Here is a 16,218-nt window from a genome sequence, read left to right on the forward strand (position 1 = left end):
TGAGGATATTTCCTTTTTTCACCATAGCCCTATATGGGCTTCCAAATATCACTTTGCCAATTCCACAAGAACTGTCTTAGCGAAAGGCTTCTTGAGGGGAAAGCTGTAACTCTGTGAGATGATTTCACAGAACACAAAGAAGTTTCTCAGAAAGCTTCTTTCTCTTTGTTATCGGAGGATATTTCCTTTGGCCGTATAGTCTTCAAAGGGATCCGAAATATCTGTTCTCAGATTCCACAGAAATAAGGCTAGCAAAGAGATCCACGAAATACAGATGTAACTCTGTGAGATGAATAAACAGAACACTAAGCAGTTTCTCAGAAATCTTCTTTCCATATTTCATCTGAGGATATTTCCTTTTTCACCATAGCCCTCTATGGGCTTCCAAATATCACTTTGCCAATTCCACAAGAACTGTCTTAGCGAAAGGCTTCTTGAGTGGAAAGCTGTAACTCTGTGAGATGATTTCACAGAACACAAAGAAGTTTCTCAGAAAGCTTCTTTAACTTTGTTATCGGAGGATATTTCCTTTGGCCCTATAGTCTTCAAACGGATCCGAAATATCTGTTCTCAGATTCCACAGAAATAAGGCTAGCAAATAGATCCACGAAATACAGATATAACTCTGTGAGTGGAAGTCACACATCAGAGAGCAGTTTCTCAGAAAGCTTCTTTCCAGATTTCTTCTGAGGATATTTCCTTTTTCACCATAGCCCTCTATGGGCTTCCAAATATTACTTTGCCAATTCCACAAGAACTGTCTTAGCGAAAGGCTTCTTGAGGGGAAAGCTGTAACTCTGTGAGATGATTTCACAGAACACAAAGAAGTTTCTCAGAAAGCTTCTTTCTCTTTGTTATCGGAGGATATTTCCTTTGGCCTTAAAGTCATCAAAGGGATCCGAAATATCTGTTCTCAGATTCCACAGAAATAAGGCTAGCAAAGAGATCCTCGAAATACAGATGTAACTCTGTGAGATGAATTAACAGTTCTCTAAGCAGCTTCCCGAAAGCTTCTTTCCAGATTTCATCTGAGGATATTTCCTTTTTCAACTTAGCCCTCTATGGGCTTCAAATATCACTTTGCCAATTCCACAAGAACTGTCTTAGCGAAAGGCTTCTTGAGGGGAAAGCTGTAACTCTGTGAGATGATTTCACAGAACACAAAGAAGTTTCTCAGAAAGCTTCTTTCTCTTTGTTATCGGAGGATATTTCCTTTGGCCCTACAGTCTTCAAAGGTATCCGAAATATCTGTTCTCAGATTCCACAGAAATAAGGCTAGCAAAGAGATCCACGAAATACAGATGTAACTCTGTGAGATGAATTAACAGAACACTAAGCAGTTTCTCAGAAAGCTTCTTTCCAGATTTCTTCTGAGGATATTTCCTTTTTCACCATAGCCCTCTATGGGCTTCCAAATATCACTTTGCCAATTCCACAAGAACTGTCTTAGCGAAAGGCTTCTTGAGGGGAAAGCTGTAACTCTGTGAGATGATTTCACAGAACACAAAGAAGTTTCTCAGAAAGCTTCTTTAACTTTGTTATCGGAGGATATTTCCTTTGGCCCTATAGTCTTCAATGGGATCCGAAATATCTGTTCTCAGATTCCACAGAAATAAGGCTAGCAAAGTGATCCACGAAATACACATGTAACTCTGTGAGGTGAATTAACAGAACTCTAAGCAGTTTCTCAGAAAGCGTCTTATCAGATTTCATCTGAGGATATTTCCTTTTTCCCCATAGCCCTCTATGGGCTTCCAAATATCACTTTGCCAATTTCACAAGAACCCTCTTAGCGAAAGGCTTCTTGAGGGGAAAGCTGTAACTCTGTGAGATGATTTCACAGAACACAAAGAAGTTTCTCAGAAAGCTTCTTTCTCTTTGTTATCGGAGGATATTTCCTTTGGCCCTATAGTCTTCAAAGGGATCCGAAATATCTGTTCTCAGATTCCACAGAAATAAGGCTAGCAAAGAGATCCACGAAATACAGATGTAACTCTGTGAGTGGAAGTCACACATCACAGAGCAGTTTCTCAGAAAGCTTCTTTCCAGATTTCTTCTGAGGATATTTCCTTTTTCACCATAGCCCTGTATGGGCTTCCAAATATCACTTTGCCAATTCCACAAGAACTGTCTTAGCGAAAGGCTTCTTGAGGGGAAAGCTGTAACTCTGTGAGATGATTTCACAGAACACAAAGAAGTTTCTCAGAAAGCTTCTTTCTCTTTGTTATCGGAGGATATTTCCTTTGGCCCTATAGTCTACAAAGGGATTCGAAATATCTGATCTCAGATTTCACAGAAATAAGTCTAGCAAAGAGATCCACGAAATACAGATGTAACTCTGTGAGATGAATTAACAGAACACTAAGCAGTTTCTCAGAAACCTTCTTTCCAGATTTCATCTGAGGATATTTCCTTTTTCACCATAGTCCTCTAAGGGCTTCCAAATATCACTTTGCCTATTCCACAAGAACTGTCTTAGCGAAAGGCTTCTTGAGCGGAAAGCTGTAACTCTGTGAGATGATTTCACAGAACACAAAGAAGTTTCTCAGAAAGGTTCTTTCTCTTTGTTATCGGAGGATATCTCCTTTGGCCCTATAGTCTTCAAAGGGATCCGAAATATCTGTTCTCAGATTCCACAGAAATAAGGCTAGCAAAGAGATCCACGAAATACAGATGTAACTCTGTGAGTGGAAGTCACACATCACAGAGCAGTTTCTCAGAAACCTTCTTTCCAGATTTCATCTGAGGATATTTCATTTTTCACCATAGTCCTCTAGGGGTTGCAAATATCACTTTGCCAATTCCACAAGAACTGTCTTAGCGAAAGGCTTCTTGAGGGGAAAGCTGTAACTCTCTGAGATGATTTCACAGAACACAAAGAAGTTTCTCAGAAAGCTTCTTTCTCTTTGTTTTCGGAGGATATTTCCTTTGGCCCTATAGTCTTCAAAGGGATCCGAAATATCTGTTCTCAGATTCCACAGAAATAAGGCTAGCAAAGAGATCCACGACATAGAGATGTAACTCTGTGAGATGAATTCACAGAACACTAAGCAGTTTCTCAGAAAGCTTCTTTCCAGATTTCATATGAGGATATTTCCTTTTTCACCATAGCCCTCTATGGGCTTCCCAATATCACTTTGCCAATTCCAGAAGAACTGTCTTAGCGAAAGGCTTCTTGAGGGGAAAGCTGTAACTCTGTGAGATGATTTCACAGAACACAAAGAAGTTTCTCAGAAAGCCTCTTTCTCTTTGTTATCGGAGGATATTTCCTTTGGCCCTATAGTCTTCAAAGGGATCCGAAATATCTGTTCTCAGATTCCACAGAAATAAGGCTAGCAAAGAGATCCACGAAATACACATGTAACTCTGTGAGATGAATTAACAGAACTCTAAGCAGTTTCTCAGAAAGCGTCTTATCAGATTTCATCGGAGGATATTTCCTTTTTCACCATAGCCCTCTATGGGCTTCCAAATATCACTTTGCCAATTCCACAAGAACTCTCTTAGCGAAAGGCTTCTTGAGGGGAAAGCTGTAACTCTGTGAGATGATTTCACATAACACAAAGAAGTTTCTCAGAAAGCTTCTTTCTCTTTGTTATCAGACGATATTTCCTTTGGCCCTACAGTCTTCAAAGGGATCCGAAATATCTGTTCTCAGATTCCACAGAAATAAGGCTAGCAAAGAGATCCAAGAAATACACATGTAACTCTGTGAGATGAATTAACAGAACACTAAGCAGTTTCTCAGAAAGCTGCTTTCCAGATTTCATTTGAGGATATTTCCTTTTTCACCGTAGTCCTCTAAGGGCTTCCAAATATCACTTTGCCAATTCCACAAGAACTGTCTTAGCAAAAGGCTTCTGGAGGGGAAAGCTGTAACTCTGTGAGATGATTTCACAGAACTCAAAGAAGTTTCTCAGAAAGCTTCTTTCTCTTTGTTATCGGAGGATATTTCCTTTGGGCCTATAGTCTTCAAAGGTATCCGAAATATCTGTTCTCAGATTCCACAGAAATAAGGCTAGCAAAGAGATCCACGAAATACAGATGTAACTCTGTGAGATGAATTAACAGAACACTAAGCAGTTTCTCAGAAAGCTTCTTTCCAGATTTCATCTGAGGATATTTCTTTTTTCACCATAGCCCTCTATGGGCTTCCAAATATCACTTTGCCAATTCCACAAGAACTGTCTTAGCGAAAGGCTTCTTGAGGGGAAAGCTGTAACTCTGTGAGATGATTTCACAGAACACAAAGAAGTATCTCAGAAAGCTTCTTTCTCTTTGTTATCGGAGGATATTTCCTTTGGCCCTATAGTCTTCAAAGGGATCCGAAATATCTGTTCTCAGATTCCACAGAAATAAGGCTAGCAAAGAGATCCAAGAAATACAGATGTAACTCTGTGAGATGAATTAACAGAACACTAAGCAGTTTCTCAGAAAGCTGCTTTCCAGATTTCATTTGAGGATATTTCCTTTTTCACCGTAGCCCTCTAAGGGCTTCCAAATATCACTTTGCCAATTACACAAGAACTGTCTTAGCGAAAGGCTTCTGGAGGGGAAAGCTGTAACTCTGTGAGATGATTTCACAGAACACAAAGAAGTTTCTCAGAAAGCTTCTTTCTCTTTGTTATCGGAGGATATTTCCTTTGGCCCTATAGTCTTCAAAGGGATCCGAAATATCTGTTCTCAGATTCCACAGAAATAAGGCTAGCAAAGAGATCCACGAAATACAGATGTAACTCTGTGAGATGAATTAACAGAACACTAAGCAGTTTCTCAGAAAGTTTCTTTCCATATTTCATCTGAGGTTATTTCCTTTTTCACCATAGCCCTCTATGGGCTTCCAAATATCACTTTGCCAATTCCACAAGAACTGTCTTAGCGAAAGGCTTCTTGAGGGGAAAGCTGTAACTCTGTGAGATGATTTCACAGAACACAAAGAAGTTTCTCAGAAAGCGTCTTTAACTTTGTTATCGGAGGATATTTCCTTTGGCCCTATAGTCTTCAAAGGGATCCGAAATATCTGTTCTCAGATTCCACAGAAATAAGGCTAGCAAAGAGATCCACGAAATACACATGTAACTCTGTGAGATGAATTAACAGAACTCTAAGCAGTTTCTCAGAAAGCGTCTTATCAGATTTCATCTGAGGATATTTCCTTTTTCCCCATAGCCCTCTATGGGCTTACAAATATCACTTTGCCAATTTCACAAGAACTCTCTTAGCGAAAGGCTTCTTGAGGGGAAAGCTGTAACTCTGTGAGATGATTTCACAGAACACAAAGAAGTTTCTCAGAAAGCTTCTTTCTCTTTGTTATCGGAGGATATTTCCTTTGGCCCTATAGTCTACAAAGGGATTCGAAATATCTGATCTCAGATTTCACAGAAATAAGTCTAGCAAAGAGATCCACGAAATACAGATGTAACTCTGTGAGATGAATTAACAGAACACTAAGCAGTTTCTCAGAAAGCTTCTTTCCAGATTTCATCTGAGGATATTTCCTTTTTCACCATAGTCCTCTAAGGGCTTCCAAATATCACTTTGCCTATTCCACAAGAACTGTCTTAGCGAAAGGCTTCTTGAGGGGAAAGCTGTAACTCTCTGAGATGATTTCACAGAACACAAAGAAGTTTCTCAGAAAGCTTCTTTCTCTTTGTTATCGGAGGATATTTCCTTTGGCCCTATAGTCTTCAAAGGAATCCGAAATATCTGTTCTCAGATTCCAGAGAAATAAGGCTAGCAAAGAGATCCAGGAAATACAGATGTAACTCTGTGAGATGAATTAACAGAACACTAAGCAGTTTCTCAGAAAGCTTCTTTCCAGATTTCATCAGAGGATATTTCCTTTTTCACCATAGCCCTCTATGGGCTTCCAAATATCACTTTGCCAATTCCACAAGAACTGTCTTAGCGAAAGGCTTCTTGAGGGGAAAGCTGTAACTCTGTGAGATGATTTCACAGAACACAAAGAAGTTTCTCAGAAAGCTTCTTTCCCTTTGTTATCGCAGGATATTTCCTTTGGCCCTATAGTCTTCAAAGGGATCCGAAATATCTGCTCTCAGATTCCACAGAAATAAGGCTAGCAAAGAGATCCACGAAATACAGATGTAACTCTGTGAGATGAATTCACAGAACACTAAGCAGTTCCTCAGAAAGCTTCTTTCCAGATTTCATCTGAGGATATTTCCTTTTTCACCATAGCCCTCTATGGGCTTCCAAATATCACTTTGCCAATTCCACAAGAACTGTCTTAGCGAAAGGCTTCTTGAGGGGAAAGCTGTAACTCTGTGAGATGATTTCACAGAACAGAAAGATGTTTCTCAGAAAGATTCTTTCTCTTTCTTGTCGCAGGATATTTCCTTTGGCCCTATAGTCTTCAAAGGGATCCGAAATATCTGTTCTCAGATTCCACAGAAATAAGGCTGGCAAAGAGATCCACGAAATATAGATGTAACTCTGGAGATGAATTAACAGAACACTAAGCAGTTTCTCAGAAAGCTGCTTTCCAGATTTCATTTGAGGATATTTCCTTTTTCACCGTAGCCCTCTAAGGGCTTCCAAATATCACTTTGCCAATTCCACAAGAACTGTCTTAGCAAAAGGCTTCTGGAGGGGAAAGCTGTAACTCTGTGAGATGATTTCACAGAACTCAAAGAAGTTTCTCAGAAAGCTTCTTTCTCTTTGTTATCGGAGGATATTTCCTTTGGGCCTATAGTCTTCAAAGGTATCCGAAATATCTGTTCTCAGATTCCACAGAAATAAGGCTAGCAAAGAGATCCACGAAATACAGATGTAATTCTGTGAGATGAATTAACAGAACACTAAGCAGTTTCTCAGAAAGCTTCTTTCCAGATTTCATCTGAGGATATTTCCTTTTTCACCATAGCCCTCTATGGGCTTCCAAATATCACTTTGCCAATTCCACAAGAACTGTCTTAGCAAAAGGCTTTTGAGGGGAAAGCTGTAACTCTGTGAGATGATTTCACAGAACACAAAGAAGTTTCTCAGAAAGCTTCTTTCTCTTTGTTATCGGAGGATATTTCCTTTGGCCCTATAGTCTTCAAAGGGATCCGAAATATCTGTTCTCAGATTCCACAGAAATAAGGCTTGCAAAGAGATCCAAGAAATACAGATGTAACTCTGTGAGATGAATTAACAGAACACTAAGCAGTTTCTCAGAAAGCTGCTTTCCAGATTTCATTTGAGGATATTTCCTTTTTCACCGTAGCCCTCTAAGGGCTTCCAAATATCACTTTGCCAATTCCACAAGAACTGTCTTAGCGAAAGGCTTCTTGAGGGGACAGCTGCAACTCTGTGAGATGATTTCACAGAACACAAAGAAGTTTCTCAGAAAGCTTCTTTCTCTTTGTTATCGGAGGATATTTCCTATGGCCCTATAGTCTTCAAAGGTATCCGAAATATCTGTTCTCAGATTCCACAGAAATAAGGCTAGCAAAGAGATCCACGAAATACAGATGTAACTCTTTGAGATGAATTAGCAGAACACTAAGCAGTTTCTCAGAAAGCTTCTTTCCAGATTTCATCTGAGGATATTTCCTTTTTTCACCATAGCCCTCTATGGGCTTCCAAATATCACTTTGCCAATTCCACAAGAACTGTCTTAGCGAAAGGCTTCTTGAGGGGAAAGCTGTAACTCTGTGAGATGATTTCACAGAACACAAAGAAGTTTCTCAGAAAGCTTCTTTCTCTTTGTTATCGGAGGATATTTCCTTTGGCCGTATAGTCTTCAAAGGGATCCGAAATATCTGTTCTCAGATTCCACAGAAATAAGGCTAGCAAAGAGATCCACGAAATACAGATGTAACTCTGTGAGATGAATAAACAGAACACTAAGCAGTTTCTCAGAAATCTTCTTTCCATATTTCATCTGAGGATATTTCCTTTTTCACCATAGCCCTCTATGGGCTTCCAAATATCACTTTGCCAATTCCACAAGAACTGTCTTAGCGAAAGGCTTCTTGAATGGAAAGCTGTAACTCTGTGAGATGATTTCACAGAACACAAAGAAGTTTCTCAGAAAAGTTCTTTCTCTTTGTTATCGGAGGATATTTCCTTTGGCCCTATAGTCTTCAAAGGGATCCGAAATATCTGTTCTCAGATTCCACAGAAATAAGGCTAGCAAAGAGATCCACGAAAAACAGATGTAACACTGTGAGATGAATTCACAGAACACTAAGCAGTTTCTCAGAAACTTCTTTCCAGATTTCATCTGAGGATATTTCCTTTTTCACCATAGCCCTCTATGGGCTTCCAAATATCACTTTGCCAATTCCACAAGAACTGTCTTAGGGAAAGGCTTCTTGAGAGGAAAGCTGTAACTCTGTGAGATGATTTCACAGAACACAAAGAAGTCTCTCAGAAAGCTTCTTTCTCTTTGTTATCGGAGGATATTTCCTTTGGCCCTATAGTCTTCAAAGGGATCCGAAATATCTGTTCTCAGATTTCACAGAAATAAGGCTAGCAAAGGGATCCACGAAATACAGATGTAACTCTGTGAGTGGAAGTCACACATCACAGATCAGTTTCTCAGAAAGCTTCTTTCCAGATTTCATCTGAGGATATTTCCTTTTTCACCATAGCCCTCTATGGGCTTCCAAATATCACTTTGCCAATTCCACAAGAACTGTCTTAGCGAAAGGCTTCTTGAGGGGAAAGCTGTAACTCTGTGAGATGATTTCACAGAACACAAAGAAGTTTCTCAGAAAGCTTCTTTCCAGATTTCAACTGAGGATATTTCCTTTTTCACCATAGCCCTCTATGGCCTTCCAAATATCACCTTGCCAATTCCACAAAAACGGTCTTAGCGAAAGGCTTCTTGAGGGGAAAGCTGTAACTCTGTGAGATGATTTCACAGAAGACAAAGAAGTTTCTCAGAAAGCTTCTTTCTCTTTGTTGTCGCAGGATATTTCCTTTGACACTATAGTCTTCAAAGGGTTCCGAAATATCTGTTCTCAGATTCCACAGAAATAAGGCTAGCAAAGAGATCCACGAAATACAGAGGTAACTCTGTGAGATGAATTAACAGACCACTAAGCAGTTTCTCAGAAAGCTTCTTTCCAGATTTCATCTGAGGATATTTCCTTTTTCACCATAGCCCTCTATGGGCTTCCAAATATCACTTTGCCAATTCCAGAAGAACTGTCTTAGCGTAAGGTTTCTTGAGGGGAAAGCTGTAACTCTGTGAGATGATTTCACAGAACACAAAGAAGTTTCTCAGAAAGCTTCTTTCTCTTTGTTATCGGAGGATATTTCCTTTGGCCCTATAGTCTTCAAAGGGATCCGAAATATCTGTTCTCAGATTCCACAGAAATAAGGCTAGCAAAGAGATCCACGAAATACAGATGTAACTCTGTGAGATGAATTCACAGAACACTAAGCAGTTTCTCAGAAAGCTTCTTTCCAGATTTCATCTGAGGATATTTCCTTTTTCACCATAGCCCTCTATGGGCTTCCAAATATCACTTTGCCAATTCCACAAGTACTGTCTTAGCGAAAGGCTTCTTGAGGGGAAAGCTGTAACTCTGTGAGATGATTTCACAGAACACAAAGAAGTCTCTCAGAAAGCTTCTTTCTCTTTGTTATCGGAGGATATTTCCTTTGGCCCTATAGTCTTCAAAGGGATCCGAAATATCTGTTCTCAGATTCCACAGAAATAAGGCTAGCAAAGGGATCCACGAAATACAGATGTAACTCTGTGAGTGGAAGTCACACATCACAGAGCAGTTTCTCAGAAAGCTTCTTTCCAGATTTCATCTGAGGATATTTCCTTTTTCACCATAGCCCTCTATGGGCTTCCAAACATCACTGCCAATTCCACAAGAACTGTCTTAGCGAAAGGCTTCTTGAGGGGAAAGCTGTAACTCTGTGAGATGATTTCACAGAACACAAAGAAGTTTCTCAGAAAGCTTCTTTCTCTTTGTAATCGGAGGATATTTCCTTTGGCCCTATAGTCTTCCAAGGTATCCGAAATATCTGTTCTCAGATTCCACAGAAATAAGGCTAGCAAAGAAATCCACGAAATACAGATGTAACTCTTTGAGATGAATTAACAGAACACTAAGCAGTTTCTCAGAAAGCTTCTTTCCAGATTTCATCTGAGGATATTTCCTTTTTCACCATAGCCCTCTATGGGCTTCCAAATATCACGTTGCCAATTCCACAAGAACTGTCTTAGCGAAAGCCTTCTTGAGGGGAAAGCTTTAACTCTGTGAGATGATTTCACAGAACACAAATAAGTTTCTCAGAAGGCTTCTTTCTCTTTGTTATCGGAGGATATTTCCTTTGGCCCTATAGTCTCAAAGGGATCCGAAATATCTGTTCTCAGATTCCACAGAGATAAGGCTAGCAAAGAGATCCACGAAATACAGATGTAACTCTGTGAGATGAATTAACAGAACACTAAGCAGTTTCTCAGAAAGCTTCTTTCCAGATTTCATCTGAGGATATTTCCTTTTTCACCATAGCCCTCTATGGGCTTCCAAATATCACTTTGCCAATTCCACAAGAACTGTCTTAGCGAAAGGCTTCTTGAGGGGAAAGCTGTAACTCTGTGAGATGATTTCACAGAACACAAAGAAGTTTCTCAGAAAGCTTCTTTCTCTTTGTTATCGGAGGATATTTCCTTTGGCCCTATAGTCTTCAAAGGGATCCGAAATATCTGTTCTCAGATTCCACAGAAATAAGGCTAGCAAAGAAATCCACGAAATACAGATGTAACTCTGTGAGATGAATTAAGAGAACACTAAGCAGTTTCTCAGAAAGCTTCTTTCCAGATTTCATCTGAGGATATTTCCTTTTTCACCATAGCCCTCTATGGGCTTCCAAATATCACTTTGCTAATTCCACAAAAACTGTCTTAGCGAAAGGCTTCTTGAGGGGAAAGCTGTAACTTTGTGAGATGATTTCACAGAACACAAAGAACTTTCTCAGAAAACTTCTTTCTCTTTGTTATCGGAGGATATTTCCTTTGGCCCTATAGTCTTCAAAGGGATCCGAAATATCTGTTCTCAGATTCCACAGAAATAAGGCTAGCAAAGAGATCCAAGAAATACAGATGTCACTCTGTGAGATGAATTAACGGAACACTAAGCAGTTTCTCAGAAAGCTGCTTTCCAGATTTCATTTGAGGATATTTCCTTTTTCACCGTACCCCTCTAAGGGCTTCCAAATATCACTTTGCCAATTACACAAGAACTGTCTTAGCGAAAGGCTTCTTGAGGGGAAAGCTGCAACTCTGTGAGATGATTTCACAGAACACAAAGAAGTTTCTCAGAAAGCTTCTTTCTCTTTGTTATCGGAGGATATTTCCTTTGGCCCTATAGTCTTCAAAGGTATCCGAAATATCTGTTCTCAGATTCCACAGAAATAAGGCTAGCAAAGAGATCCACGAAATACAGATGTAACTCTTTGAGATGAATTAGCAGAACACTAAGTAGTTTCTCAGAAAGCTTCTTTCCAGATTTCATCTGATGATATTTCCTTTTTCACCATAGCCCTCTATGGGCTTCCAAATATCACTTTGCCAATTCCACAAGAACTGTCTTAGAGAAAGGCTTCTTGAGGGGAAAGCTGTAACTCTGTGAGATGATTTCACAGAACAGAAAGAAGTTTCTCAGAAAGCTTCTTTCTCTTTGTTATCGGAGGATATTTCCTTTGGCCCTATAGTCTTCAAAGGGATCCGAAATATCTGTTCTCAGATTCCACAGAAATAAGGCTAGCAAAGAGATCCACGTAATACAGATGTAACTCTGTGAGATGAATTAACAGAACACTAAGCAGTTTCTCAGAAAGCTTCTTTCCAGATTTCATCTGAGGATATTTCCTTTTTTCACCATAGCCCTCTATGGGCATCCAAATATCACTTTACCAATTCCACAAGAACTGTCTTAGCGAAAGGCTTCTTGAGGGGAAAGCTGTAACTCTGTGAGATGATTTCACAGAACACAAAGAAGTTTCTCAGAAAGCTTCTTTCTCTTTGTTATCGGAGGATATTTCCTTTGGCCGTATAGTCTTCAAACGGATCCGAAATATCTGTTCTCAGATTCCACAGAAATAAGGCTAGCAAAGAGATCCACGAAATACAGATATAACTCTGTGAGTGGAAGTCCCACATCACAGAGCAGTTTCTCAGAAAGCTTCTTTCCAGATTTCTTCTGAGGATATTTCCTTTTTCACCATAGCCCTCTATGGGCTTCCAAATATCACTTTGCCAATTCCACAAGAACTGTCTTAGCGAAAGGCTTCTTGAGGGGAAAGCTGTAACTCTGTGAGATAATTTCACAGAACACAAAGAAGTTTCTCAGAAAGCTTCTTTCTCTTTGTTATCGGAGGATATTTCCTTTGGCCCTATAGTCATCAAAGGGATCCGAAATATCTGTTCTCAGATTCCACAGAAATAAGGCTGGCAAAGAGATCCTCCAAATACAGATGTAAATCTGTGAGATGAATTAACAGAACTCTAAGCAGTTTCTCCGAAAGCTTCTTTCCAGATTTCATCTGAGGATATTTCCTTTTTCACCTTAGCCCTCTATGGGCTTCAAATATCACTTTGCCAATTCCACAAGAACTGTCTTAGCGAAAGGCTTCTTGACGGGAAAGCTGTAACTCTGTGAGATGATTTCACAGAACACAAAGAAGTTTCTCAGAAAGCTTCTTTCTCTTTGTTATCGGAGGATATTTCCTTTGGCCCTATAGTCTTCAAAGGGATCCGAAATATCTGTTCTCAGATTCCAGAGAATTAAGGCTAGCAAAGAGATCCACGAAATACAGATGTAACTCTGTGAGATGAATTAACAGAACACTAAGCAGTTTCTCAGAAAGCTTCTTTCCAGATTTCATCTGAGGATATTTCCTTTTTCACCATAGCCCTCTATGGGCTTCCAAATATCACTTTGCCAATTCCACAAGAACTGTCTTAGGGAAAGGCTTCTTGAGGGGAAAGCTGTAACTCTGTGAGATGATTTCACAGAACACAAAGAAGTTTCTCAGACAGCTTCTTTCTCTTTGTTTTCGGAGGATATTTCCTTTGGCCCTATAGTCTTCAAAGGGATCCGAAATATCTGTTCTCAGATTCCACAGAAATAAGGCTAGCAAAGAGATCCACGAAATACAATGTAACTCTGTGAGATGAATTAACAGAACACTAAGCAGTTTCTCAGAAAGCTGCTTTCCAGATTTCATTTGAGGATATTTCCTTTTTCACCGTAGCCCTCTAAGGGCTTCCAAATATCACTTTACCAATTACACAAGAACTGTCTTAGCGAAAGGCTTCTGGAGGGGAAAGCTGTAACTCTGTGAGATGATTTCACAGAACACAAAGAAGTTTCTCAGAAAGCTTCTTTCTCTTTGTTATCGGAGGATATGTCCTTTGGCCCTATAGTCTTCAAAGGGATCCGAAATATCTGTTCTCAGATTCCACAGAAATAAGGCTAGCAAAGAGATCCACGAAATACAGATGTAACTCTGTGAGATGAATTAACAGAACACTAAGCAGTTTCTCAGAAAGCTTCTTTCCAGATTTCATCTGAGGATATTTCCTTTTTCACCATAGCCCTCTATGGGCTTCCAAATATCACTTTGCCAATTCCACAAGAACTGTCTTAGCGAATGGCTTCTTGAGGGGAAAGCTGTAACTCTGTGAGATGATTTCACAGAACACAAAGAAGTTTCTCAGAAAGCTTCTTTCTCTTTGTTATCGGAGGATATTTCCTTTGGCCCTATAGTCTTCAAAGGGATCCGAAATATCTGTTCTCAGATTCCACAGAAATAAGGCTAGCAAAGAGATCCACGAAATACAGATGTAACTCTGTGAGATGAATTAACAGAACACTAAGCAGTTTCTCAGAAAGTTTCTTTCCATATTTCATCTGAGGTTATTTCCTTTTTCACCATAGCCCTCTATGGGCTTCCAAATATCACTTTGCCAATTCCACAAGAACTGTCTTAGCGAAAGGCTTCTTGAGGGGAAAGCTGTAACTCTGTGAGATGATTTCACAGAACACAAAGAAGTTTCTCAGAAAGCGTCTTTAACTTTGTTATCGGAGGATATTTCCTTTGGCCCTATAGTCTTCAAAGGGATCCGAAATATCTGTTCTCAGATTCCACAGAAATAAGGCTAGCAAAGAGATCCACGAAATACACATGTAACTCTGTGAGATGAATTAACAGAACTCTAAGCAGTTTCTCAGAAAGCGTCTTATCAGATTTCATCTGAGGATATTTCCTTTTTCCCCATAGCCCTCTATGGGCTTACAAATATCACTTTGCCAATTTCACAAGAACTCTCTTAGCGAAAGGCTTCTTGAGGGGAAAGCTGTAACTCTGTGAGATGATTTCACAGAACACAAAGAAGTTTCTCAGAAAGCTTCTTTCTCTTTGTTATCGGAGGATATTTCCTTTGGCCCTATAGTCTACAAAGGGATTCGAAATATCTGATCTCAGATTTCACAGAAATAAGTCTAGCAAAGAGATCCACGAAATACAGATGTAACTCTGTGAGATGAATTAACAGAACACTAAGCAGTTTCTCAGAAAGCTTCTTTCCAGATTTCATCTGAGGATATTTCCTTTTTCACCATAGTCCTCTAAGGGCTTCCAAATATCACTTTGCCTATTCCACAAGAACTGTCTTAGCGAAAGGCTTCTTGAGGGGAAAGCTGTAACTCTCTGAGATGATTTCACAGAACACAAAGAAGTTTCTCAGAAAGCTTCTTTCTCTTTGTTATCGGAGGATATTTCCTTTGGCCCTATAGTCTTCAAAGGAATCCGAAATATCTGTTCTCAGATTCCAGAGAAATAAGGCTAGCAAAGAGATCCAGGAAATACAGATGTAACTCTGTGAGATGAATTAACAGAACACTAAGCAGTTTCTCAGAAAGCTTCTTTCCAGATTTCATCAGAGGATATTTCCTTTTTCACCATAGCCCTCTATGGGCTTCCAAATATCACTTTGCCAATTCCACAAGAACTGTCTTAGCGAAAGGCTTCTTGAGGGGAAAGCTGTAACTCTGTGAGATGATTTCACAGAACACAAAGAAGTTTCTCAGAAAGCTTCTTTCCCTTTGTTATCGCAGGATATTTCCTTTGGCCCTATAGTCTTCAAAGGGATCCGAAATATCTGCTCTCAGATTCCACAGAAACAAGGCTAGCAAAGAGATCCACGAAATACAGATGTAACTCTGTGAGATGAATTCACAGAACACTAAGCAGTTCCTCAGAAAGCTTCTTTCCAGATTTCATCTGAGGATATTTCCTTTTTCACCATAGCCCTCTATGGGCTTCCAAATATCACTTTGCCAATTCCACAAGAACTGTCTTTGCGAAAGGCTTCTTGAGGGGAAAGCTGTAACTCTGTGAGATGATTTCACAGAACAGAAAGATGTTTCTCAGAAAGATTCTTTCTCTTTCTTGTCGCAGGATATTTCCTTTGGCCCTATAGTCTTCAAAGGGATCCGAAATATCTGTTCTCAGATTCCACAGAAATAAGGCTGGCAAAGAGATCCACGAAATATAGATGTAACTCGGGAGATGAATTAACAGAACACTAAGCAGTTTCTCAGAAAGCTGCTTTCCAGATTTCATTTGAGGATATTTCCTTTTTCACCGTAGCCCTCTAAGGGCTTCCAAATATCACTTTGCCAATTCCACAAGAACTGTCTTAGCAAAAGGCTTCTGGAGGGGAAAGCTGTAACTCTGTGAGATGATTTCACAGAACTCAAAGAAGTTTCTCAGAAAGCTTCTTTCTCTTTGTTATCGGAGGATATTTCCTTTGGGCCTATAGTCTTCAAAGGTATCCGAAATATCTGTTCTCAGATTCCACAGAAATAAGGCTAGCAAAGAGATCCACGAAATACAGATGTAATTCTGTGAGATGAATTAACAGAACACTAAGCAGTTTCTCAGAAAGCTTCTTTCCAGATTTCATCTGAGGATATTTCCTTTTTCACCATAGCCCTCTATGGGCTTCCAAATATCACTTTGCCAATTCCACAAGAACTGTCTTAGCGAAAGGCTTCTTGAATGGAAAGCTGTAACTCTGTGAGATGATTTCACAGAACACAAAGGAGTTTCTCAGAAAGCTTCTTTAACTTTGTTATCGGAGGATATTTCCTTTGGCCCTATAGTCTTCAAACGGATCCGAAATATCTGTTCTCAGATTCCACAGAAATAAGGTTAGCAAAGAGATCCACGAAATACAGATAT

The sequence above is a fragment of the Macaca fascicularis genome, chromosome 1 (genome assembly GCF_037993035.2).
Source record: "Macaca fascicularis isolate 582-1 chromosome 1, T2T-MFA8v1.1".
In the NCBI taxonomy this organism is placed as follows: Eukaryota; Metazoa; Chordata; class Mammalia; order Primates; family Cercopithecidae; genus Macaca; species Macaca fascicularis.